This window comes from Oncorhynchus masou, chromosome 27 (genome assembly GCF_036934945.1).
Source record: "Oncorhynchus masou masou isolate Uvic2021 chromosome 27, UVic_Omas_1.1, whole genome shotgun sequence".
Classification (NCBI taxonomy): domain Eukaryota; kingdom Metazoa; phylum Chordata; class Actinopteri; order Salmoniformes; family Salmonidae; genus Oncorhynchus; species Oncorhynchus masou.
The window spans coordinates 43,705,161-43,731,997 of NC_088238.1; the positions used below are offsets into that span (position 1 = coordinate 43,705,161).

The 26,837-nt window shown below is 45.6% G+C and overlaps 1 protein-coding gene across 1 annotated transcript in view; it reads right to left on the reverse strand.

Moving 5' to 3' along the window:
* Positions 1-26,837, reverse strand: part of LOC135516251 (lysine-specific demethylase 6B-like) — a 165,816-nt gene that overhangs the window by 127,236 nt on the left and 11,743 nt on the right. Inside the window, 2 exon segments of the mRNA XM_064940402.1 lie at positions 18,319-18,352; positions 18,472-18,622. The gene's annotated coding sequence lies outside the window, so the exon portion shown is untranslated.

Here is a 26,837-nt window from a genome sequence, read left to right on the forward strand (position 1 = left end):
TACGATATTATCATGACACTTTGACGCTGATACGATATTATCATGACACTTTGACGCCGATACGATATTATCATGATACATTGACGCCGATACGATATTATCATGATACATTGACGCCGATACGATATTATCATGACACTTTGACGCCGATACGATATTATCATGACACTTTGACGCTGATACGATATTATCATGATACTTTGACGCTGATACGATATTATCTTGATACATTGACGCCGATACGATATTATCATGATACATTGACACCGATACGATATTATCACGATATTATCATGATATTATACATTGACGCCGATACGATATTATCATGACACTTTGACGCTGATACGATATTATCATGATACTTTGACGCTGATACGATATTATCTTGATACATTGACGCCGATACGATATTATCATGATACATTGACACCGATACGATATTATCATGATACATTGACGCCGATACGATATTATCATGAGACATTGACGCCGATACGATATTATCATGATACATTGACGCCGATACGATATTATCATGACACTTTGACGCTGATGCAGTATGTTTTGCGATCCCAGGATTCTCTATGGATTCTAATTTGATACTGTGATTGTAGTTCGACTTCATGTTCAGAACATATTGCCCACCACATGTCTGCTGCAGAGGGACAATCAATCAATCAAATGTATTTATGAAGCCATTTTTACATCAGCAGATGTCACAAAGTGCTGTACAGCCTAAAACCCCAAACAGCAAGCAATGCAGGTGTAGAAGCACAGAGAGAGTGCGAAGACATGTTGACTCGCTAGTGGGCTGCTAACTGGCCCAGGTACAGCCCACTAGCGCTAGCTGGCCCAGGTACAGCCCACTAGCGCTAGCTGGCCCAGCCCACTAGCGCTAGCTGGCCCAGGTATAGCCCACTAGCGCTAGCTGGCCCAGGTATAGCCCACCACTAGCCCACTGGCACTAACTGGCCCATGTATAGCCCACTGGCACTAACTGGCCCATGTAGCCCACTGGCGCTAACTGGCCCAGGTACAGCCCACTAACTGGCCCAGGTATAGCGCCAGCTGGCGCCCACTAAGCTGGCCCATGCATGGCCCAGGTATAGCCCACTAGCCTAACTGGCCCAGGTATAGCTAAAGCTGGCCCAGGTATAGCCCACCAGCTGGCCCAGGTATAGCCCACAAACGCTAGCCTGCCCAGGTATAGCCCACTAGCGCTAGCTGACCCAGGTATAGCCCACTAGCGCTAACTGGCCCAGGTATAGCCCACTGGCGCTAACTGGCCCATGTATAGCCCACTGGCGCTAACTGGCCCATGTATAGCCCACTGGCGCTAACTGGCCCATGTATAGCCCACTGGCGCTAACTGGCCCAGGTATAGCCCACTGGCGCTAACTGGCCCAGGTATAGCCCACTGGCGCTAGCTGGCCCAGGTATAGCCCACTAGCTCTAGCTAACGCCACCTAGACAAAATGTTATGTTATTTGTATTTTGATTATTTTTGATTATATTTTCACAAATCGATAGTCAAATTATCGATATAACGTTGTCCAAAATAATATTGTGATATGTAACTAGCGATTTTCCCCCATCACTAATTTCAATCTCCTCTCCCTTCACCTCTATAAGATACCCTCAATATCTACCCTGACACACACACTTCCCAATGTGTGCAGGAGCAGCAGCAGTTCGCAGGCCTAAACCACACACACACACACACACACACACACACACACACACACACACACACACACACACACACACACACACACACACACACACACACACACACACACACACACACACACACACACACACACACACACAGCAAGCTGTCTGCATGAAATATTCAGTGAATTTCTCTACATGTGCTCTTTCTCCCTTCACATGTGTAGAAGTGCAAAAAAGCGGAGAGACAGGAAGGAAGGAGGGAGAGAGCGGAGGGAGACGGAGTCAATGAGGGCAAACAGCAGACTGGAGAGAGAGAGAGACAGGGAGCGAGAGAGAGAGAGAGAGAGAGAGAGAGAGAGAGAGAGAGAGAGAGGAGAGAGACAGAGAAAGAACCCAGTTGACTCCATTCCAAGCAACTCCCCTTAGCAACAGCCACAGCTCTGTCTGTGTCCCATTGGCCGGCTGACAGCACACATCACAATCCCATGCACGGTCCTTCAGCCAATCAGGAGGCTCCCAGGAGCTCTGCATTTTGGATTCCATTTTCACCATGGCAACAGAACCCTGCTCCTGGCATGGCCTATGTAGGTAGGCTGTCCCCTTTAACCCCCTCACCCCTCAATCCCCCTGCACACACTTAGTGTACATTCTGTACATGTTTGCTTGCTTTCTAGTAAATACATCAACTCAATTGAGGCCATAGGAAGTACAACTACAGAAATAAACAAAACTCATGGGCACCAAAGATTATGACTGTTTGCTAAGGAGACAAAGATGCTCAACAGTCTCGATTTACTCACTATTGATTATAGTGCTGAGCGATTAGTGCTTTTTGAGGTCGGGTTCGGTTTGATAAAAAATAAAAGAATCACCATTTTCGATTTCAATGAATAAAAGTCACATGATGGTAGTGACTGGCAATCACTGCTTATCACTTATTAACCATCAAATATTCACATCACTTTACTTGAATAACATTTGTTCCAAGTCCTCATCTCATCTCTATAGAGCTGCTGCCTATGCTGTCTGACAAAATCACTGTTTTTGCAGATATTCAACGGAAACAAGGCAGTTTTATGACTGCTGAATACCAACTATCATTCACTTACATCATGTATTTTTAAGCTTGCGAAGCAACTGTTTTCTATCCCTCTCCATTGGCCTTCTCTCTTCTCTCCGTCTCCATGTCTGCTCCGCACAGACCGGACAAGTTTCACTCGGCACTAACAGCTCGACACTTGTGTGTGTTTGCTATTTTAACAGAAACCACGACAGATGCCTTTAATAAAAACAAAGAGAAATGACTTTTAGACGAAACAAACTCCCTCAATCACATCAAATACATGTATGGCGTTCTCAGAACATTTCAACAACGTTTACAACCCTTGACACTCATACTGAAAATGCTTCCATTCTCAGCAGTGTGTGTTTCCTGCTTCTTTCCCATTGTGACTAGTCTTCATAATGAGTTGGCATTAGCCTCATTCTTCTCGGCATTGAGTGAATGTTAGACAGGGTTAAAGTCCTAATGTCTGTTAGGGGCCTTATCTCTCTCTAAGACATAAAACATGAAGAGGTGTAACATCTCCTCATTCTGCTGTTCATCAGAGACAAACAGACAGACAGACACACAGACACACACACACACTGCTGCTACTCTCTTTGTTCTCTCACCGAAGAGAAGGTGAGAGACAGAGAGAAAGAGATACAAAAACAGAGAGAGAAAGAGAGAGAGAGAGAGAGAGACAGAGAGAGTTTATCAGATACCAAGGCTGACTGAGGCACTCAAAGACAATGAATAAAGTGATAAATGAGGCTGGACTACACAAAACAAGTGTGTCTGTTCAGTGTGTGTGTATGTTCTATGTGTGTGTGTGTGTGTGTGTGTGTGTGTGTGTTTGTGTGTGTACGGAAGTAATCCATCTGGGCTGATGCGACAATAGCCACACAAGATACCAGAGACCGTAGCGTCTAAACATAACACACACACACACACACACACACACACACACACACACACACACACACACACACACACACACACACACACACACACACACACACACACACACCAAACTATTGAAGAGAGGGACTGTCACAATGAACAGCAGGTAATTAAAGGTAATGACAAACCTTCTCATGGGTTTAACCAGCCAGCATACTTTACTATCTCTCCACACACGGCCAGCATACTTTACTATCTCCCCACACACGTGCCAGCATACTTTACTATCTCCCCACACACGTGCCAGCATACTTTACTATCTCCCCACACACGTGCCAGCATACTTTACTATCTCCCCACACACGTGCCAGCATACTTTACTATCTCCCCACACACGTGCCAGCATACTTTACTATCTCCCCACACACGTGCCAGCATACTTTACTATCTCCCCACACACGTGCCAGCATACTTTACTATCTCCCCACACACAGCCAGCATACTTTACTATGAACACTCATTACACACTCAATTAGTCCAGGCTTTCATTAGGAGTTAGTATTAGTTAGGGCCATGGGAGGACGACGCCCGCAGACAGCTGAGGTACTAGACTTCCTTTATCTTCTGTGAGGGATAAAAGATAATACTAAGTCAAGTTGGGATCACTGGCAAAACGGCGAGCTTGTTATCAACCGATCTTCCCAGCTGTGTAGGTTAAATGTAGCCTGGAAGTACAAGGAGTCAGTGGAATGTTAGCAGAAACCGACTGGCACCCAGACTAGTTTTGTATTCGTTTTGTATAAATGTTGTACGCATGTCAGTAACGTCGTACATGTGTTTTACCTCTGCCTGTGGTATTATTACTATGATGTAGTTGGCAGTACTCTTCTGTTGTGATTGCGTCATATCATATCATACTGTATGTGTATGGAGTAAACAATCTGAGTGAATGTGCATTTCTCCGCTCATGTGTCTCTGTGCCGGTGTGTGTGTCTCTGTGCCGGTGTGTGTGATTGATTAGTCTGGGCTCTCTCTGAGTCCAGCGGCTCAGCAGAAGCTTTCCTAATTAGGTTAGCTGTGGTAACGTGAGTGGTGGCTGGTTTTCCAGGAATAGACTCAACCATGGAGAGGACGAGAGGAGGACAGGAGGAGGCTCCACAACATACAGACCAGGACTCTTAAGTCTGTGAGTGTTTATAATGGTCATGCGTGTTGCATGTGTGTCTACTGTTCAGAGTATCACAGCATCACTTTGTCACAGTCTCTGAACAGGAGGGAGTGTAGTCTGGAAGCAGCTTTGTCTGGCATTAGCCAGGTTAGTAGGTGCGCCTGTCAGCTGAACTACCTCAGGTGAGTACACACACACACACGTTCCCGTGCCTGTGAAAAAAGTGATACTCTGAACAGTAAACACACACCGGGGTTGGGGTCAATTCCATTTCAATTCAGAAAGCAAACCCAATTCCAAATGTTCCTCATGGAAAAGCACTGAAGAGAATTGGAATTTCAGTGTACTGCTTCCTGAATTGACTGGAATTGAAATGGAATTGACCCCAATCCTGACACACACACACACACACACACACACACACACACACACACACACACACACACACACACACACACACACACACACACACACACACACACACACACACACCAGGGCATGATGGAGTATGCTTGGCACCCAGAGGCCATGTTGTGTCTGCTGAGCCCTAACCCTTCATTAAACCTGAGCCTCTCCAAGACTGTGATTAGGAGGCTTAGGCTGCAGACTGACTGACACAGGGCCAGGCTCCACATCACCCCCTACTGACAGTTACATGTAACTACACCTCCCAGCCAGCACTGCTGTCTATAGAGCCTGACCAGGGGTTAACGAGTTCTCTCTCTGGGGCCAGGGGGCTGGGTGTTTGTGTGAGGGGCTGTATTGTCTGCGTACGAGGGGGCTGTGTGTGTATGGGGGAGTTGTGTGTGTATGGGGTGCTGTGTGTGTATGGGGGGGAGGGGGTGTATTGGGGAGTTGTGTGTTTATGGTGGGTGTATGGGGGAGTTGTGTGGGTGGGTGCTGTGTGTGTATGGGGGAGTTGTGTGTGTATGGGGGGTGCTGTGTGTGTATGGGGGGGGGGCAGAGGAGATAGATCTACTAAACAGGTATCTGGCTAATGTCTACATCTGTCAGAGTGTGTGTGGGTGTGTGTTTGTTTGTGTGTGCGTGTGGCTGTTTTGGACAGAATCCATTTTGTAAGATCATTACCAAAACAAGGCTTTTACAATGACATCTGTTAGTGTGAGTGGCTGGAGAACAGACCTCCTACTTCCAACAGAGATTTAGACAGACCTCCTACTTCCAACAGAGATTTAGACAGACCTCCTACTTCCAACAGAGATTTAGACAGACCTCTTACTTAAATAAGACACAGATTTAGACAGACCTCCTACTTCCAACAGAGATTTAGACAGACCTCTTACTTAAATAAGACACAGATTTAGACAGACCTCCTACTTCCAACAGAGATTTAGACAGACCTCTTACTTAAATAAGACACAGATTTAGACAGACCTCCTACTTCCAACAGAGATTTAGACAGACCTCTTACTTCCAACAGAGATTTAGACAGACCTCCTACTTCCAACAGAGATTTAGACAGACCTCTTACTTAAATAAGACACAGATTTAGACAGACCTCCTACTTCCAACAGAGATTTAGACAGACCTCTTACTTAAATAAGACACAGATTTAGACAGACCTCCTACTTCCAACAGAGATTTAGACAGACCTCTTACTTAAATAAGACACAGATTTAGACAGACCTCCTACTTCCAACAGAGATTTAGACAGACCTCTTACTTAAACAAGACACATATTTAGACTGGGAATGAAGAAATATCAGCATTTTTTATTTATTTTGTATGATTTTATGATATTACGATAACAATATCCATGATAAAAAAAACAGGTTGCATTTTGCTGACTATATAACCACAGCTCAGAGTAGGAAGAGGAAGCAGGGTCTATCGTCCCCTATACACCGTATCCATAGGGCACTCTCCTCTCCCCTTTCTCTCCTTCTTTACACCCCTTTCACACAAAGGCAGGGGGGGGGGTGGTCAGTGGGGTGTAGAGGAGGGGGTACAGGGTAACATGAGATCAGAAAGCCAGATCAAGAGGACAAGAGCCAGAGGAAATGGGGGAAGGGAACAGAGAAGGTCAAGTTGGTAGGACAGAGGGGGGAGGAGAGAACAGCAGTGATTTTGGGGGTAGATTTCTAAACGAGAGATTTGGGGAAAGACCGAGAAAAGAAACATGGTAGGATTTGATGGGATTGAGTTTTTTCCCACCCAAAATAAATAAACATTCACTAAGACTAACAGATCATTTGAGCCATTGGGCTCCCGATAGGCGCGGCGGTCTAAGACACTGCATCTCAGTGCATTAGGCATCACCCCCTGTTCGAATCTAGGCTGTATCACATCCGGCCGTGATTGGGAGTCCCACAGGGCGGCGCACAATTAGCCCGGGTTTGGCTGGCGTAGGCTGTCATTGTAAATAAGAATTTGTTCTTAACTGACTTGCCTCTTTAAATAAAGGTAAATAATCTCCATGTCATGTTTGAAGGCTAAAACAACAGCAATATCTGAGTCTTTAAAGCAATGTTCAGTTACACCCCAATCTCTAACCAATACCATCTAACTAACAAACTAACCCTCACCAGCCCCCTAAAGAGTTGCAGTGTTGACACACCTGTGCCCTCTCTACACACACATTACCAAACACTTATCTGACACCATCTAGGAGCTCTCAACACCTCTCACAACATGGCAAGGTATTTTACACAGGTGCACACACACACACACACAGTATGGTGGCGGTGACAGTTGATGTAGAAGAAGGTCTGAGTGTTTCCGAGCGAGGAAGAGAGGTGCCAGGGAGGATGCCACTAACAGTTTTTGCCTCCGTGACAACCACAGAGCACAGAGGAGATGTGTGGGTAAACTTCTAGCGATCTTTCTCTCACTATCTCTATTTAGCTCTCTCTCTATCTCCCCTCACTATCTCTATCTCTATCTCTCTCCTTCTCCATCTTTCACCAGGCTGGTCACTAGAAATAAATGGCAATTTCAGACGTTTGAAAAGGTTCTGAGAAGGTGGATATGTGCCTTCCTCGGAGCTCATCGGACAAAGAAAGAAGAGCGATTGGCCTGCACTGGACCGCGAAATCATGATGCTCGGCGCTGAGGCACGCTGCTTAGACCCATGTACTATGGTGCAGTTCACAACGCTCTATTAAGGCGTGTGAATACTGTGGATTCGGTTCATACCTGATCATAAGAGCACGTCGTTTTCATTATTTTGTTGTAAGCCTTCCCCAAACCATAACCCTAATCACTCTGAATGAATGCCTAAACTGTTAACATTTGAGTTGTTTCTGTTTCAACCCAGTAACCATGCCGAATGATCCCCGTAACTACGCAGAATGAACCCTGTAACCACACACAATGAACCCTGTAACCACGCACAATGAACCCTGTAACCACGCAAAATGAACCCTGTAACCATGCAGAATGAACCCTGTAACCACGCACAATGAACCCTATAACCACGCACAATGAACCATGTAACCACACAGAATGAACCCTGTAACAACGCAGAATGAACTCTGTAACCCAGCAGAATGAACACTGTAACCCAGCACAATGAACCCTGTAACCACACACAATGAACCCTGTAACCCAGCAGAATGAACCCTGTAACCCAGCAGAATGAACCCTGTAACCCAGCAGAATGAACCCTGCAACCCAGCAGAATGAACCCTGTAACCACGCAGAATGAACCCAATAACCACGCACAATGAACCCTGTAACTATGCAGAATGAACCCTGTAACCACGCAGAATGAACCCTGTAACCCAGCAGAATGAACCCTGTAACCCAGCAGAATGAACCCTGTAACCACGCAGAATGAACCCTATAACCACGCACAATGAACCCTGTAACTACACAGATTGAACCCTGTAACCACGCAGAATGAACCCTGTACGAACAATGAACCCTGTAACCAGCAGAATGAACCCTGTAACCCAGACAATGAACCCTGTAACCCAATGAACCCTGTAACACGGACAGAATGTAACCCTGTAAATTAACACCGGTAACCAATGAACCCTGTAACCACACACAATGAACCCTGTAACCCAGCAGAATGTAACCCTGATGAACCCTGTAAGCAGAATGAACCCTGTAACCAGCAGAATGAACCCTGTAACCCTGTAACGCAGAATGAACCCTGTAACCACGCAGAATGAACCCTGTAACCATGCAGAATGAACCCTGTAACTATGCAGAATGAACCCTGTAACCCCGCAGAATGAACCCTGTAACCACGCAGAATGAACCCTGTAACCACGCAGAATGAACCCTGTAACCATGCAGGATTAACCCTGTAACCCAGCAGAATGAACCCTGTAACCCAGCAGGTGAACCCTGTAACCACGCAGAATGAACCGAATGAACCCTGTAACCACGCAGAATGAACCCTGTAACCCCGCACGGTGAACCCTGTAACCCGCAGAATGAACCCTGTAACCACGCAGAATGAACCCTGTAACCCCGCAGAATGAACCCTGTAACCCCGCAGAATGAACCCTGTAACCACGCAGAATGAACCCTGTAACCACGCAGAATGAACCCTGTAACCACGCAGAATGAACTGAATGAACCCTGTAACCACGCACAATGAACCCGGTAACCCAGCAGAATGAACCCTGTAACCCAGCAGAATGAACCCTGTAACCCAGCAGAATGAACCCTGTAACCCAGCAGAATGAACCCTGTAACCCAGCAGAATGAACCCTGTAACCCAGCAGAATGAACCCTGTAACCCAGCAGAATGAACCCTGTAACCACGCAGAATGAACCCTGTAACCCCACAGAATGAACCCTGTAACCCAGCAGAATGAACCCTGTAACCACGCAGAATGAACCCTGTAACCCAGCAGAATGAACCCTGTAACCCAGCAGAATGAACCCTGTAACCCAGCAGAATGAATCCCAGCAGAATGAACCAGCAGAATGAACCCTGTAACCCCGCAGAATGAACCCTGTAACCCAGCAGAATGAACCCTGTAACCCAGCAGAATGAACCCTGTATCCCCGCAGAATGAACCCTGTAACCATGAACCCTGTAACAGAATGTAACCCCGCAGAATGAACCCTGTATCCCAGCAGAATGAACCCTGTATCCCAGCAGAATGAACCCTGTATCCCAGCAGAATGAACCCTGTAACCACGCAGAATGAACCCTGTATCCCAGCAGAATGAACCATGTAACCCCGCAGAATGAACCCTGAATGAACCCTGTAACCCCGCAGAATGAACCCTGTAACCATTATTTATTTATTTATTACCTTTTTTAACCAAGTCAGTTAACCTCTTACATCTAGATTTCATTTTTGGTAAACAAGATATTTTGTCGCAAAGAATGAAAGATGAACCCTGTAACCATGCAGAATGAACCCTGTAACCATTATGAACCCTTTACCCCGCACAATGAACCCTTTAACCATGCAGGATAACCCTGTAATCTATGCTATTTCACAATGAACCCCGTTTTAAACCAAGAATGAACCCTGTAACCATTCTAAAGAAAACACTCTGTAACCCGTGTCCAGAAATACCAAGATATTCACGCAGAATGAAGCCTGTGCCCTAGAACGTGAGCTTCAGGCAAAACCAAGATGAGATGGCATCCAGGAAATGACAAGGATTTTTGAGGCTCTGTTTTCCATTGTCTCCTTATATGGCTGTGAATGCGAGAGGAATGAACCTTTCTGTCGTTTCCCCAAGGAGTCTGCAGCATTGTGACGTATTTGTAGGCAGATCATTGGAAGATTGACCATAAGAGACCACATTTACCAGGTGTCCGCCCGGTGTCCTGTAACCACAAAATGCAAAAGTCACCTGCCAGTATTTTTCCATGCGATACAGAGAGGAAAGCAAGCTTAACCCACGAACTGCATATCAATGAAGAGATATGTGAAAAAACACCTTGAGGATTGATTCCAAACAACGTTTGCCATGTTTCGGTCGATATTATGTAGTTAATCCGGAAAAAGTTTTACGTTGTAGGTGACTGAATTTTCGGATGAACCCTGTAGCCAGACGCAATGAAGAAAACGGAACGATTTCCCTACACACAGACGCTTTCAGGAAAAACTGCACATTTGGTATGTAACTGAGAGTCTCCTCATTGAAAACATCAGAAGCTCTTCAAAGGTAAATGATTTTATTTATTTGGTTATCTGGTTTTTGTGAAAATGTTGCGTGCTAAATGCTACTCAAAATGCTATGCTAGCTTTGCATACTCTTACACAAATTAGTCAATTTCTATGGTTCAAAAGCATATTTTGAAAATCTGAGATGACAGTGTTGTTAAGAAAAGAATAACCCTTAAGAGCAGATGAACCCGTTAAGCAGTTGCGTTATGCTAATGAGCCTGAGGCTTTAGTCACAAACCCGGATCCGGGATGGGTAGTTTCAAGAAGTTAAGAACAAATTCTTATTTTCAATGACGGCCTCGAAACAGTGGGTTAACTGCCTGTTCAGGGGCAGAACGACAGATTTGTACCTTGTCAGCTGGGGGATTTGAACTTGCAACTTTTTGGTTACTAGTCCAACACTCTAACCACTAGGGCTACCCTGCCGCCCCAATGCAGAATGAACCCTGAAACCACGCAGAATGAACCCTGTAACAACGCAGAATGAACCGAATTAACCTTGTAACCCTGCAGAATGAACCCTGTAACCATGCAGAATGAACCCTGTAACCATGCAGAATGAACCCTGTAACTACGCAGAATGAACCGAATTAACCTTGTAACCCCGCAGAATGAACCCTGTAACCATGCAGGATGAACCCTGTAACCCTGCAGAATGAACCCTGTAAATCTGCAGAATGAACCCTGTAACCCCGCAGAATGAACCCTGTAACCCCGCAGAATGAACCCTGTAACCCCGCAGAATGAACCCTGTAACAACGAACAATGAACCCCGCAGAATTGACGTGTAATTTCAAAGGGAAACTATGAGATCTTGTTGCTGTCAAACCCTGCTTCCCTCTACTTCTCTCTCTCTGTTTATCTCTACTCCTCTGTCTCTCTGTAAAATCTGTTTCACACGGGAGGGGGGTATATTAGATAACATGCACTGCAGAGGAGAGCTCTTCTATCTCATCACATCCCTCTCTCTCTCCCTCCCTTCTCATCACATTACTCTCTAACTCTAACAGCCTCATGTTCTCTCTAGCGCTCCCATCTCATCCCTCTCACTCTCTTTGTCACTCCATCTTATTTCAGTCTCTCGTTGACAGGCGCCCATCTCTTCTCCTCTCTCCTGTTCGATCGCACAAACCAGCCCATTAATGTAACTGATCCCATCAAGTGGCACTGCCACACTGCCACACTGCCACACACACACACGCACACACACGATGTCTGCTGCGTGCCCATGTCTTCAGCAGGTGGGCACAGTGGATGATGTCAGCTCCTCCTCCTCTCTCTCCTGGCTCCTTCTTCTCCTCCTCCCTCAGTGTGATGCTATGTTCCCTCGCTCCGTGAAGGAGGTGTACGAAAGCCGCTCCAGCTCTTCCTCTCTTCTCTGGTCCCACAGCTTCCTGCCACCTCCCTCCAGCAGTCTTGAGTCAGCTCTCTATCCCTCGCTCTCTCTCTATAAATATCTATCCCCCCACATTCTCTCTCTCTCTCTGTGTGTGTCTGTATCTGTTTTGTCTGGTTAAGGTTTCGTGGTCCTACAGTATCCAGCCACAGTCATTAAAATAAAGAGCAACAGCAGTGAGTTAAGGGGTATAGAGAGAGATAAAGGGAGGAAGAAAGCAACTGAGATGAGAGAGTGAAAGGAGAGTGAAGGTGACAATATGCAGATGTCTGAGAAGAAGACAGTTTGTGTGTGTGTGTGTGTGTGTGTGTGTGTCAGGGTTTCCATTAGCCAATTTTTAAAATATTTAAAAAAATAATTTAAAGCCGATAAATTCAACTGTTTTGGTGCACGATTAAAAATAGCTACTATTTTTTATTTCTCAACTGGTTATTGAAGTGTGCCTCCTATTCACCATTCAAGTGCAAACAGGCTGTCAGCGTGTCACCCACCACTTAACAATGTGAGCTGGAGGCAGCGTGCAAAATCCTACCATGGAAACACAGAGGCAATTATTTTATAAAGACTCCATATTCGCCACGTGTAAGTTTCAAGTCTGGGGAAAGCTTCTCATTTATCCTAACATGTTTGCCGTTCTGCGTGCCAGTTGTGATTTCATATGCCCATTTCCGCGGAACAGTTTAATTTCTCAAAATCATTGTCATGTGGTTAGTCATAAAAACCAGAATGAAAATGACACAAAGTTATGTATAATTAGCTTCAGAATGGCACACCTACACTATCCGTGTCTCAAGGCTTAAAAATCATTCTTGAATCTGTCTCTTCCCCTTCAACTACACTGATTGAAGTTAATTTAACAAGTGATCAGTAAGGGATCATAGCTTTCACCTGGAGTCACCTGGTCAGTCTGTGTCATGGAAAGATGCATAATGTTTTGACCATTCAGTGTATATGGAAGTAGTTCAGTGGCGATTTTAGCATGTCAATCTTGGTGGGGAAAAAATAATAATAATTGTGGGATTCATGCCAGAAAAGCCACTACACAACACAACACTAAACAATACATTAATTGCACTATAGCACTGACAAACGGTGCCCACAAACTGTTAGGGCCTACATAAAGCTGTCCCAACACCTTACCACAGCTACACCTGGCTATCAGCGGAGCCTTGTCTATCAGCGAAACTGTTTATTCAGCCTCATTTACTGCCTTTAAAAAATATATAGCTGATATGACTAACGTGGTTTCTACTGACAATTGAGCTGTACAAACTACGGCATAAAGGGACGACAAGCGGATAAGAGGCAATCCATAATTTCGATTAAGACATTAATGATCAAGCAACGACGGACGTAGTTCAGCACTTTTGAAATGTACAGCGAATTCAGAACATGGGCCGTTCTTACAGTGTTCTCCCTGTACATCAAGTCAGAACAGTAGGATAAATAAAAGGGGCATATAAACAGAAAATGAAAGCTCTTACAATATTCGATGAATACATTTCTCTAAAACAGGTTATAGGCTATAGGTGCTCCACCAAGATAGAACAGAAGGGCGAGGCACATTGAATGCCGTTTGGGTCTTTGCGTGTCAAAAAAGATAAGTCATATAACACTATTTGACACGTTAAATATCACAATTATATTGTAGAATGTTGTGTGTGGGCTGAATTTGCAGGTGCAAGCCAAGCGCCACCACTACTGGTGGTGGCACTGACAGTAGTACTGTGTTTACAATACCGCATTGGTAAAAATAGACCCAATTATTAGGGTGAGGCACATGGGCTACTTACAGGTTACTACACAACATACACTTAGTATTACTTTCTTAGCTACAGTATACATATCTCCCTGGCATATTACATAATTTATGCAGCAGCATACAATATATTTTTGGACTCACCTTGTGAAGGTGACGCAGCGGTCCTTTGTGGGCAAATTTTGTCATCAAAGTCTGGCATTCTATGGATTTATGGTGGGAACTCGGGGGGGGGGGGGGGACACACGGCCACTCCATTGAATAGCAGGCTAACGTTAGTTGTTTCTTTGCCACGCCTGCAGTTAGCCACTGATTCCTTCCAAACGACTCCTTGTTGAGTTTGCGATTTCCAACTTGGTGTGAAATGTTTATGTCCAATGGCCGATGAGCACCGATACGTTTTATCTATAATTTCTCTTCATTATTTCTCTTCATATGTCAAGGATTAAAAAGGATTTGCCAGTAGATTGTCGACTTGATTCATGATGATGACTGTAAGACTTTGAAGGAAAGATACGCCCCGGTGGGCGACACCCTAACGGGTTATACACCCAATGCATATGGGTCCGGTACATTTCTCAAATGGCCAATTAAAATCTTCCCGGTCAAGTTGTCCGGCGCCACATTTTCCTAACGGAAACCCTGGTGTGTGTGTGTGTGTGTGTGATGGCTGCTGATGGACAGGGTTGTCATGGTAATTAACGCAAGCGCTCAACTCGACCTTCTGATGGTTTATGGTCTGGACTTCCTAGAAACAGTCCCGCATCTCTCTCACGCGCGCACACACACACACACACACACACACACACACACACACACACACACACACACACACACACACACACACACACACACACACACACACACACACACTGCATTCAAGGTCAACTGTTACAGAGCCAGACAACAGTAACAAGTAAAAGGAAAGATGAGATATTCAACAACAAAACAGCAAACCTCAGACAGAAATAACACGTTCTGTATCAGCACACACAACCAATGCTTCTCATGTGCACATGATTCTACCCCGTACCTCCTCCGAATTATTTAGGTCTTTTAAGAGCTGTAACTACTTTCTATCTACACCTCCCACTTCAACACACAGACACACACACATACGCGCATGCACACAAAGCCACAGTGTTTGGCAGGCAGTCAATGTGTGCTCGACCATGTTCAATACCCAGTGGTAATGTGATATAGCTGAAAGAGAGGCTGAATGACTGAGAGACCCAGGTGTGACTCTGTGGGGTCCTGGCGAGAAGGGGGACAGGGGCATACGTGTGTGTGTGTGTGTGTGTGTGTAAGAGACAGAAAGAAAGAGAGAGAAGGGTGTGTGGAGTGTTACAAGGTGTGTGTGTGTGTGTGTGCGCTTGTTTGGGCTGCTCGCTCCCCTCCAGGAAATAAGCTGCTCCCAGACAGGGCCTCTCGGCACAGGGCCAAAACGCTGAACGTCGTGTGTGTGTGTGTGTTCTGGCACCCACCAAGAAACACAACGTAGAGCTCTCCTGTGACATGTTTTCATGCTTTAACAAAGAGGGAGAGAGAAAGAGAGAGAGAGAGCGAGAGGGGAGAACGAGAAACATGGACGAGCGATAGAGCGAGAGAGAGAGGAGAGTGGATAGCAAGGGTATCCGTCCAGTTACAGTCCAAATCAAATCGACCACACACAACTGGATTCCCTTTGCAGGCGTCAAGAGATATGTATGAAATTGTTAACAGTGAGAGTGAGCCAAAACCAGAACACACACACACACAGATCAGAACGCCCAGTCACAGGAGGACATCAGATAACCGCTGCTGTGAACGAGGGAGGAGTGACCAGAAAACACACCAGAGATCTCTCTCGCTCTCTTACTCCCGTTGATCATCCCTCCATCGTTACCTCTCATTAATAGCACTGAGCTGTGATCACCTCGGTGACATACAGACGGAGAAGGAGCAGGCCTCCGGTCCCCCTGTAGCAGTGCAAGCAGATACAGACATACAGTCCCTAGGGAAAGTTTACACACCCTTGAACTTTCTCTCCCCACATTTCGTTGCGTTACAAAGTGGGACTGAAATAGATTTAATTGACTTTTTTGTTGTTGTCAATGAGCTACACAAAAAATACTCTAATTGATCATTAATAACAGTGTCATAACTACGAGATGGGTTATTCACCCCCTTTGTGTAGGCAAGCCGAAATTATAATGAACAAAAATATCAACGCAACATGCAACAATTTCAATGATTTGACTGAGTTACAGATTATATAAAAGTCAACTAAAATAAATTCATGGGGCCCGAATCTATGGATTTCACGAGTGGGCACCCAGGCCCACCAGCTGGGGAGCCAAGACCAGCCAATCAGAATGAGTTTATCCCCACAAAAGGGCTTTATTACAGACAGAACTACTCCTCAGTTTCATCAGCTGTCCGGGTGGCCGGTCTCAGACGATCAGGAAGGTGAAGAAGGCGGTTGTGGAGGTCCTGGGTTGGCGTGGTTACACGTGGTCTGCGGTTGTGAGGCCGGTTGGACATGCAGCCAAGTTCTCTAAAACGACGTTGGATGCGGCTTATGGTTGAGAAATTAACATTTAATTATCTGGCAACAGCTCTGGTGGACATTCTTGCAGTCTGCATGACAATTGAAATAAATTGAGACATCTATGGCATCGTGTTGTGTGACAAAACCGCAAATTTTTGAATGGCCTTTTATTGTCCCCAGCACAAGATGCACCTGTGTAATAACCATGCAGTTTAATCAGCTTCTTGACTTGATATGCCACACCTGTCAGGTGGATGGATTATGAAATGCTCACTAACGGGATGTAAACAAATTTGTGCACCAAATTTGAGAGAAATAAGCTTTTTGTGCATATGGCAAATATTTTATTTCAGTTCATGAAACATGGGACCAACACTTTTTGTTAGTATAGTTCAGAAGTAAAATTTTCCTTAACAAATCACATAATATGTTATATGGAATCACTCTGTGAATTAATAGGGGTTGACATTATATTTTAATGACTACCCCTTCCTCTGTCCGACATACATACACCTTCAACTACAAAGACCATGGAGCTTTTCGAATCCCTCATAAAGAAGGGCAGTGATTGGTAGATGGGTAACAATAACAAATCCAATACCTAATACATATTTAAGCACGGTCAAGTTAATAATTATGTTGTGGATGATGTATCACACCACCCAGACACATAAAAGATGCAGTCGTCCTTCTGAACTGAGCTGCAGGAAAGGAAGGAAACTGCTCAGGGATGCCAACATGAGGCCATTGGTGATTTAAAAACCTTTCAATGGTTGTGACGGGAGAAAAACGATGGATCAACATTGTAGTGACTGCACAATAATGACCTAAATAAAAGAATACAAAATATACATAATAAAATTGTTCCAAAACATGAATATGTATGCAACAAGGCACTAAAGTAGAAACACTTCAAAGGCCTACACTTTTTTTTGCCGAAATGCAAAGTCTTATGTTTTGGGCAAATCCAATACAATATCAGAGTAACTGCCTCCTTATTTTCAAGCATGGTGGTGGCTGCATCATGTTATGGGTATGCTTGACATCGGGAAAGTCAGGGGAGATTTTATAGGATGGAAATAAAGGGATGGAGCTAAGCACAGGCAAATCCTAGAGGAAAACCTGCTGCAGTCTGCTTTACACCAGACACCGAGAGAGGAATTCACCTCTCAGCAGGACAATAACCTACAACACAAAGCCAAATTGACACTGCAGTTGCTTACCAAGAATCCAGTGAATGTTCTTGAGTGGCCAAGTTTGCTTCTTACTTAAATCTGCTTTAAAAGCTATGGCAATACTTGCTGTCTAGCCATGATCCCCAACACCTTGTCAGAGCTAGAAGAATTTTGAAAATAATGGGCAAATATTGCACAACACAGGTGTGCAAAGCTCTTATAAGACTTACCCAAGAAGACTCACAGCTGTAATCGCTGCCAGAGGTGTTTCTAACATATAATGTGTTTCATTTTTATTAGTCTTAAAAAAATGTAATTGTCCACTTGACATGAGAGTATTTGTGTAGATCACTGACCAATAAATGGCAATTAAATCAATTTTAATCCCACTTTGTAACACAATAAAATGTGAAGAAATCCAAAGGGGGGCTGGAGACTTTCTATAGTGACTGTATACAAACAGTGACAGACGCAAACATACACAGACAAACACCAGCACAGATGCACAACATCAGCATTTGTATAAACGCACAGAAACGTACAGACACACTTCCTTACCAGGCCAACTGCGTGCGCCAACCAGACGGCCCCGCTGCAGGAGAGAAACGTCAAATCATTCTGTCGGCGCAATGCAGAATGCTCGAAAATCCACTTTCTTCAAAAAAAATTTTTTTAATCAAATGATATCACTTGATAAGATGCCAAACTTACCATTCCCACACTTCATTATGATTGGCTCTTTGCTGTGGCTGCAAAGCCCCTGACCGTGATGTTAACATCTTTAATGTTTGTTCAGGTGATGCCAGGCTGGCCCATGCCAACAGCACACCGAGGCCGTGGCATCATGTTAGGCCTTGTTCCGCTGCGAATAGAGAAGCACGTCAGTGCAATGACATTAGAACTGGAGAGAAGCCTCGAGGCCTGGCATGACAGGTAAGGACTTAAGTTGTGTGTCTGAGGAGAAATCAGGGAGCATTGAGGTTAGTAATAATGGTGCTCATTTGTTGTTATAGATTAACACACTTATTCTGAACATGTGACAACATCCCCAGCATTTTTATGTCAGCAGCTTCAGCCATTCCTAAACGCAGGAGACACTTAGACGGATTATTGTTGGAGTGTGTGTCGGTCTCTAGTGGATTCCTGATTGTATCACGTGACCATTTAGAGGCCACATCAAATCTAAATGCATTTGTCATATGCCCCGAATACAACAGGTGTAGACTTTACCGTGAAATGCTTACTTACGAGCCCTTTCCCAACAACGCAGAGTTAAAAAATACGAACATTATGCTAAATAAAAAGGAAATAATAACACAGTAAAATAACAATAACGAGGCTACAGTAAATACAAGGAGTACCAGTACCGAGTCAATGTGCAGGGGTACGAGGTAGTAATATCTACAGGTAATATGTGCAGGTAATATGTACGAGGTAATATGTACGAGGTAATATCTACAGGTAATATGTATGAGGTAATATGTATGAGGTAATATGTACGAGGTAATATCTACAGGTAATATGTACAGGTAATATCTACAGGTAATATGTATGAGGTAATATGTACGAGGTAATATCTACAGGTAATATTTACAGGTAATATGTGCAGGTAATATGTACAGGTAATATGTGCAGGTAATATGTACGAGGTAATATCTACAGGTAATATGTACAGGTAATATGTGCAGGTAATATGTGCAGGTAATATGTACGAGGTAATATCTACAGGTAATATGTACAGGTAATATGTGCAGGTAATATGTACAGGTAATATGTGCAGGTAATATGTACGAGGTAATATATACGAGGTAATATCTACAGGTAATATGTATGAGGTAATATGTATGAGGTAATATGTACGAGGTAATATCTACAGGTAATATGTACAGGTAATATCTACAGGTAATATGTATGAGGTAATATGTACGAGGTAATATCTACAGGTAATATGTACAGGTAATATGTGCAGGTAATATGTACAGGTAATATGTGCAGGTAATATGTACGAGGTAATATCTACAGGTAATATTTACAGGTAATATGTGCAGGTAATATGTACGAGGTAATATCTACAGGTAATATGTACAGGTAATATGTGCAGGTAATATGTACAGGTAATATGCGCAGGTAATATGTACAGGTAATATCTACAGGTAATATGTACATGAGGTAATATCTACAGGTAATATGTACAGGTAATATGTACAGGTAATATGTACAGGTAATATGTACGAGGTAATATCTACAGGTAATATCTACAGGTAATATGTACAGGTAATATGTACAGGTAATATGTACGAGGTAATATGTACAGGTAATATGTGCAGGTAATATGCGCAGGTAATATGTACAGGTAATATGTGCAGGTGTCACGCCTTGGTCTTAGTATTTTTGTGTTTTAGTTTATTTGTTGGTCAGGCCAGGGTGTGACATGGGTTTATGTTGTATTTCGTATTGGGGTTTGCGTCTGAATAGGGGTGTTGCATAGGTTTGGCTGCCTGAGGTGGTTCTCAATCAGAGTCAGGTGATTCTCGTTGTCTCTGATTGGGAACCGTATTTAGGTAGCCTGGGTTTCACTTTGTATTTCGTGGGTGATTGTTCCTGTCTCTGTGTTAGTGTTCACCAGGCAGACTCGGTCACTTTTGGATTTTCTTTTTTTCTTGTATTGGAAGAGAAAAGAACGAGCGCCATTCTCCTTGCGGAGATGGTGCTAAATACATCATCACGGTCGGTCCCTGGGATTGGGCTGGCCAACACGATTCGTTTTGCTTGGAAGGAAAAGGAGTTGGAGCCTTTAGGACGAGAATCTTTTGGAAGGATTATATTGATGGGGATTCTAAAGCTGACGGTGAAGGACGTGTTTTGTTTCCAAGGCAACTCGTTGGAGGGAGCATACGACGTGGCGCTATATACAGAGGAGAAACACGATGATATCCTGAGAAGGGCAAGAGCAGTGGGAGGTGAGAGGCCGATGTGCCACTACGAAATATCAAGCCTGGCGAAGAATAACTTTAGGGTTGTAACTGTCAACATTTACAACCCATACGTTAAGGATGAAGAGGTGAGGGCTTTTCTGGGGAGATACATGGATAACGTTTCCTCAGCTAGGCACCTCAAAGACTCCCTTGGGTTTTGGAATGGGAGGAGAGGTTTCCAGGCCCTCCTCAGGGAGGACCCAAAGGGACATGGTGGCTACCTCCATCCTCCTGCTATGTTCTCCCTTGGGGCTGACAGGGGGACATTGTTTTATGCACGTCAGCCCCCATTTTGTAGGCGCTGTATGGCCTACGGTCACATTTTCGCCTCGTGCAGCATGAGAAAATTTTGTGGATCTGAGGATCACGAGGCGAGGGATTGTGACAAGCCTAAGACATGCCATGGGTGTGGCTCGTCAGCACACCTGTGGCGGGGGTGCCCGGCCCGTCAGAGGTCATATGCGTCTGCGGCTGGGGGGGGAGCAGGAGCGGGGATGGGGGAAGAAGAGGAGGGGAAGGAAACACGCCTCATGACAAGAATACAAGTCCAGAGAGGAAGGCCACAAGGAAGGAAGAGGAGCAAGAAGCGGCGGATGGAAGAGAGAAGGAAACGGAAGGCACGGGAGTAGGAGAACCAGGAAAAGCGGTGGAAGAAGGCAACTGAGTGGAGGAGCATGAGAGAGAAGAAAGCGAGGGAGGAGTGGTGGAGAAGAAGACGGTGAAAGAGCAAGTGGACTGGGGGGAAAGTGACATGGTGGAAGAGATGAGGGGTATGGTGGAGGAGCTGGCGGAGGGGGGGGGTGGTATCTCTCCACTGCCGCCATCACCAAAGAAGAGAATGAAGAGGAGGGTGCGATTGGCCGACAGTGAGGGGGAGGGGATAGCCAAGAGAGTGATGGGGGTGGGAGAAACCTCTGGGTTGCTGCTGGTTTCCCAAGACTCTCAACTTCATTTGGGTGGGGACACACCTAACAAGACTCAGGACTGGGTACAGGAGGAGGTGGGGAGTTTTTTGTTTGGGGACTCAGCCTCCCCAATTTTTTTCCAAACCAGCTGCAACACTGGGGAGGGGGAGGATTGTGGGGGTAGACCCAGGGTGCAGGGCACCCCGAAGCCAAACACTATTCCTGCATCCTGGGATGGTGTGATGGAGGAAGTGGGGGGGATGTCGGGATTACGGATGGTGTTCTCACCGGTAGATATGGAGCAGGGGAGCATCGGGTGAGTCTCCTGTTTTTTTTTTTTCTGTCTGAGTTTAGAATTTGTGTGTATTACATGTTTAATTTTTTTTCATGGAGTCTAATTTTACTTTTGTTAGTTTAAATGTAAGGGGTTTAAGAGATATTGTTAAGAGGAGGGTGGTTTTTAGTTATTTGGAGGGTGTGGGTTTTGATTTTTGTTTTTTTACAGGAGGTTCACCTGAGGGATGGAGGGGATGTTAGTAGATTTAAGAGGGAGTGGGACAAGGGGGAGTCGGTTTGGGGTGTAGGGGGGGTGCATTCATCGGGGGTAGGGATTTTGTGTGGGCACAGGGAGGTTAAAGTGGAGGATTCATTTGTGGTAATGCAGGGGAGGGTTATAGGGGTGGATGTCACGATAAGTGATTGTAAATTTAGATTAGTGGTGGTGTATGGGCCACAGGTGGTGGCAGACAGGAATGAGATGGTGGACTGTCTGACACCCCTGTGTGTCACAAATAGGAAATTAGTGATAGGGGGGGATTTTAATACAGATTTAGGAAGAGGGGGGGATAACAGTGCAGGCGCCATTGCTAGGCTAATGGCTTGCCATGGTCTGGTAGATGGTGGTATGCACACTACTCCGACGGTCCTACATGGCGTAACTCCAGGGGGGTTGAGCAGAGGCTAAATTATATTTTTGTACCCAGGTCTTTGGGAAAGTTGTCTGGGCGGCTGTTGCCTGTTTTCTTTTCGGATCACGACGGGGTGCTCCTGCAGGTGGGGTCGCCAGTCTGCCTCTTTGGTAAGGGGTACTGGAAGCTAGATCGGGATGTGCTGGAGGAGCAGGCTTTTGTTGACAGGTTTTATGTTTTCTTTAGGAGGCTTGAGGGTCTCCGGTCCATGTGCGAGGGGGTGTTAGAGTGGTGGGAATTAGTTAAGGTGAGGATTAGGGCTTTTATAATAGGGTATTGCAAGAGGAAAAAAAGGGAGGAGAGGAGGGAGGTGGATCGTATCCAAAGGTTAATTGAACTCGAATACGAGGCAGGCAACCTCGGCGGGTCGTTTGACTGGGAGAGATCCTCAACCCTAAAGGCGCAGCTCAGGGAGTTGCAGGAGCGGAAGGCTCAAGCTTTCCTGGAGCGTGCGCATAGTGGCTTTCTAGAACATAATGAGACTTGTTCTGCTATGTTCTTTAAGTTGGTTAGGGCAAGACAGAGTAGGAAGGTAATGCATGGTGTTAGGGAAGAAAATGGTAGTATAGTTAGAGAACCAGAGGATATGGTCAGGGTGACAACTGATCATTTCCAAGGTTTATTTAAGAAAAGGGAAATAGATGTAGAGCAGGGAAATGTGTTTTTAGAACACTTGTCCAGGCGGTTGCCATTAGAGAATTAGAGAAGTGATGGAGGCCCAGATCTCACTAGAAGAGGTTGAGAGCGCTCTTAGGAGGATGGGAAAAGGGAAGGTGCCTGGGGTGGATGGGCTGCCGGCTGAGTTTTATCCCAAGTTTTGGGGTATACTTGGACCAGTGGTCCTCGAAGTCTTGAAGGCCATCCTTGAGACGGGGGTCCCGGGGGGATCAATGGCTGTTTGTGTGCTGTCACTTTTATATAAGAAGGGGGAAGTAACTGACCTTGGCAACTGGCGGCCGTTGACCATGCTGTGTGTAGATTACAAGCTACTTGCAAAGGTTTTAGCAGACCGGATGCGCACAGCCCTTCCCTACGTCGTTCATGAGGATCAGACGTGCGGGGTAGAGGGCCGCTCTATTAGATGGAACCTACAGTTAATCAGGGACTCCATCGCTTGGGTTGAAGATAGAGGACTGCCTTTTATGGTAGCAGCGCTAGATCAGGCGAAAGCCTTTGATCGCGTGAATAGATCCTTTTTATTCAGAGTGTTAGGTCGATTAGGATTTGGGGAGAAGTTTATAGGATGGATTCGTACATTATATGTCGGAGCGGGGTGCCGAGTTAGTGTAAATAGTTGGGTGACGTTTTTGACCTCTCGTCTGGGGTCAGGCAGGGGTGCCCACTCTCGGCTCTCCTCTTCGTTCTATACATGGAGCCTCTGGGGGCTGCCATTAGGGCAGACACAGGGGTGGAAGGTCTGCTGATCCCTGGAAGTGGTGTTAAGCGTGTTAAGATGACGCAGTACGCCGACGACACTTCCTTGTTGTTGTGCAAAGACTCGTGCCTGACAAGGTCCCTTGCCATCTTTGGGGATTTCACTCGAGCGTCGGGAGCAGTTCTGAACCATGCAAAGTCTTCCGTCAAGTTTTTCGGAAGATGGCGCGGTAGAACGGATGTGCCTGGGGGGTTATCTCTCTGTGAGGGGGCCCTGAGGATTCTCGGGGTCCATTTTGAGACCTCCGGCTCAGCGACGCTAAACTGGAACATGCGTATCGCAGTGGTACAGAGGAAGCTAGCAATGTGGAAAGCTAGGTATTTGTCTTTTATGGGCAAAGTCCTGGTCCTAAAGGTGGATGTGTTGCCGTCGCTTTTGTATTTGGCATACATCTACCCATTGCCGGCTTGTCTGAGAAGGCCTCTAGTGAAGCTTGTGTTTCAGTTTATGTGGAGTGGCAGGTATGAGTGGGTCGCCAGGGCACGCATGATCTGTCCCATCGGGGAGGGAGGTAGGGGGGTACCACATTTCCCCCTCAAGCTGGACACAATTTTTGTTTATTTCTTGTTAACGGAGCTTGCTCAGCCAGTGATACACCCGTCCGTTTACCTCCTGCGGGTATTTTTCTCGTATCAGGCGAGAAGCATAATGGTGTGGTCTAACACGGGTCCTCGGGCAGAACAACTGCCGTGGCACTTTGGTCATGCGGCCAAGTGGCTGCGTGCGCACCCAGAGGTTGAAGTTGCCCGAGTAGGTTTAGATCATAGGCACCTGTACGAGGAGGTCAGAAAGGCAGAGAGTCCGGCGCCTGTAGTAGGCATCTCGGAAGTGGTCTGGGAGGGAGTGCAGGTGAGGGGTCTGGACAACAGGCTCAAGGACCTGAATTGGTTGAGCCTTCATAAGTGTTTGCCGGTACGTTCCATCTTGTACCGGTATAGTTTAGTGCAATCCCCCACCTGTCCAAGATCCTCTTGTGGCAGGGAGGAGACTGTGCGCCATGTCTTTTGGGACTGTGCCTTTGCTGGAGTAGTATGGGCTAGGGCACGGGTGTTGTTAGGTTTGGTAAAGGGGGATTTTGTATTGACGTGGGCCAGGTTAGAGAGGGGTGTAGGGAGAGCGAGAGGGACGGATAGGGACAGGTTTCTGCTCTGGCTTCTCATTAGTCTCTTTAAACGGGGGCTGTGGGAAGCAAGGCTGAACATGGAGAAGACAGGGAGAGATTGGGGGGTGGAAGGGATAGTGAGGAGAGTGGAAGGAGATTTGAGGGGAGGATGAAGAGGGAGGAGAGGAAGTGGGGGCAGCATGCTGCTCGGGAGAGGTGGAAGGGGGGTTTAGGGCTGGGTGTCATTTAGATTTGTAAGAGGATAGATTAGGGACAGGGAGATAGGGGAAGGTATTTTGTAGGGTGACGGGGAGGGAAGATGCTCCCCTGAGGTTTTGTTTGGGGTTTATGTTTAGTTTAATTTAATTAGTTTAATTAAAAATACCATTATTTGAGTATGTATGTAAATTATGAGTTGTAAAGAATGAATGGTATTGATGATAATAAATTAATTTTTATAAAAAAAAGATAGGCTGTATTTAGGTTTCACGTTCCGTTTTGTTGTTTTTGTATTTGTATCAGTTATTTTATGTAATCGTCATTTTGTTTTCATTAAAAAACATGAGTAACCAACACGCTGCATTTCGGTCCGACTTTCTTGCGACAAACGAAGAACGTCGTTACAGAATCACCCACCACACACGGACCGAGCAGCGTGTTAACAGGCAGCTGGAGCAGCGAAGGGAGGACGTTATGGACAGCAGAGGCTTGGAGTATACGACGTGGGAAGAAATAGACAGGTGGGCGGCCGACCCAGAGAGAGTGCCGGAGCCCGCCTGGGATTCACTGGAGCAGTGCGAAGAGGGCTATAGGTACTGGAACTGGTGGTACTGGATCGAGGACACGCACAGGAAGCCTGGTGCGGGGAGCTACCATCGGAGGACTGGTGTGTGAAGGTGGCACAGGATGGACTGGACCGTGAAGGTGTACTGGAGAGCCTGAGAGCAGGACTGGCACAGGACGTGCAAGGCTAGGCAGGTACTCAGGAGGCCTAGTGCGTGAGGCTGGCACATTTTTCACCAGCCGACTAACACGCACCTCAGGACTAGTATGGAGCGCTGACCCAGGTGCCATTAAATCCCCGACACGCTCCGTCGGACGAATCTTGTACTTAAAGCACCAAACTAGCAACTCCCTCATTACTCTCTCCTCCAATTTCCCCATTAACTCCTTCACAGTCTCTGTTTCGCTCACCTCCAACACCGGTTCTGGTCTCCTCCTTGGCTCCTCACGATAAACAGGGAGAGTTGGCTCAGGTCTGTCTCCTGACTCAGCCACTCTCCCTCTGAGCCCCCCCCCAAGAAATTTTTGGGGCTGATTTTCGGGTTTCGCTCTGCGCCGCCGTGTCTTTCTTTTCGACTCCATATGTACAGGTAATATATGCAGGTAATATGTGCAGGTAATATATGCAGGTAATATGTACAGGTAATATATGCAGGTAATATGTACAGGTAATATGTACAGGTAATATGTACAGGTAATATGTACAGGTAATATGTACAGGTAATATGTACAGGTAATATGTACAGGTAATATGTACAGGTAATATGTACAGGTAATATATGCAGGTAATATGTGCAGGTAATATGTGCAGGTAATATGTGCAGGTAATATATGCAGGTAATATGTACAGGTAATATATGCAGGTAATATGTACAGGTAATATGTACAGGTAATATGTACAGGTAATAT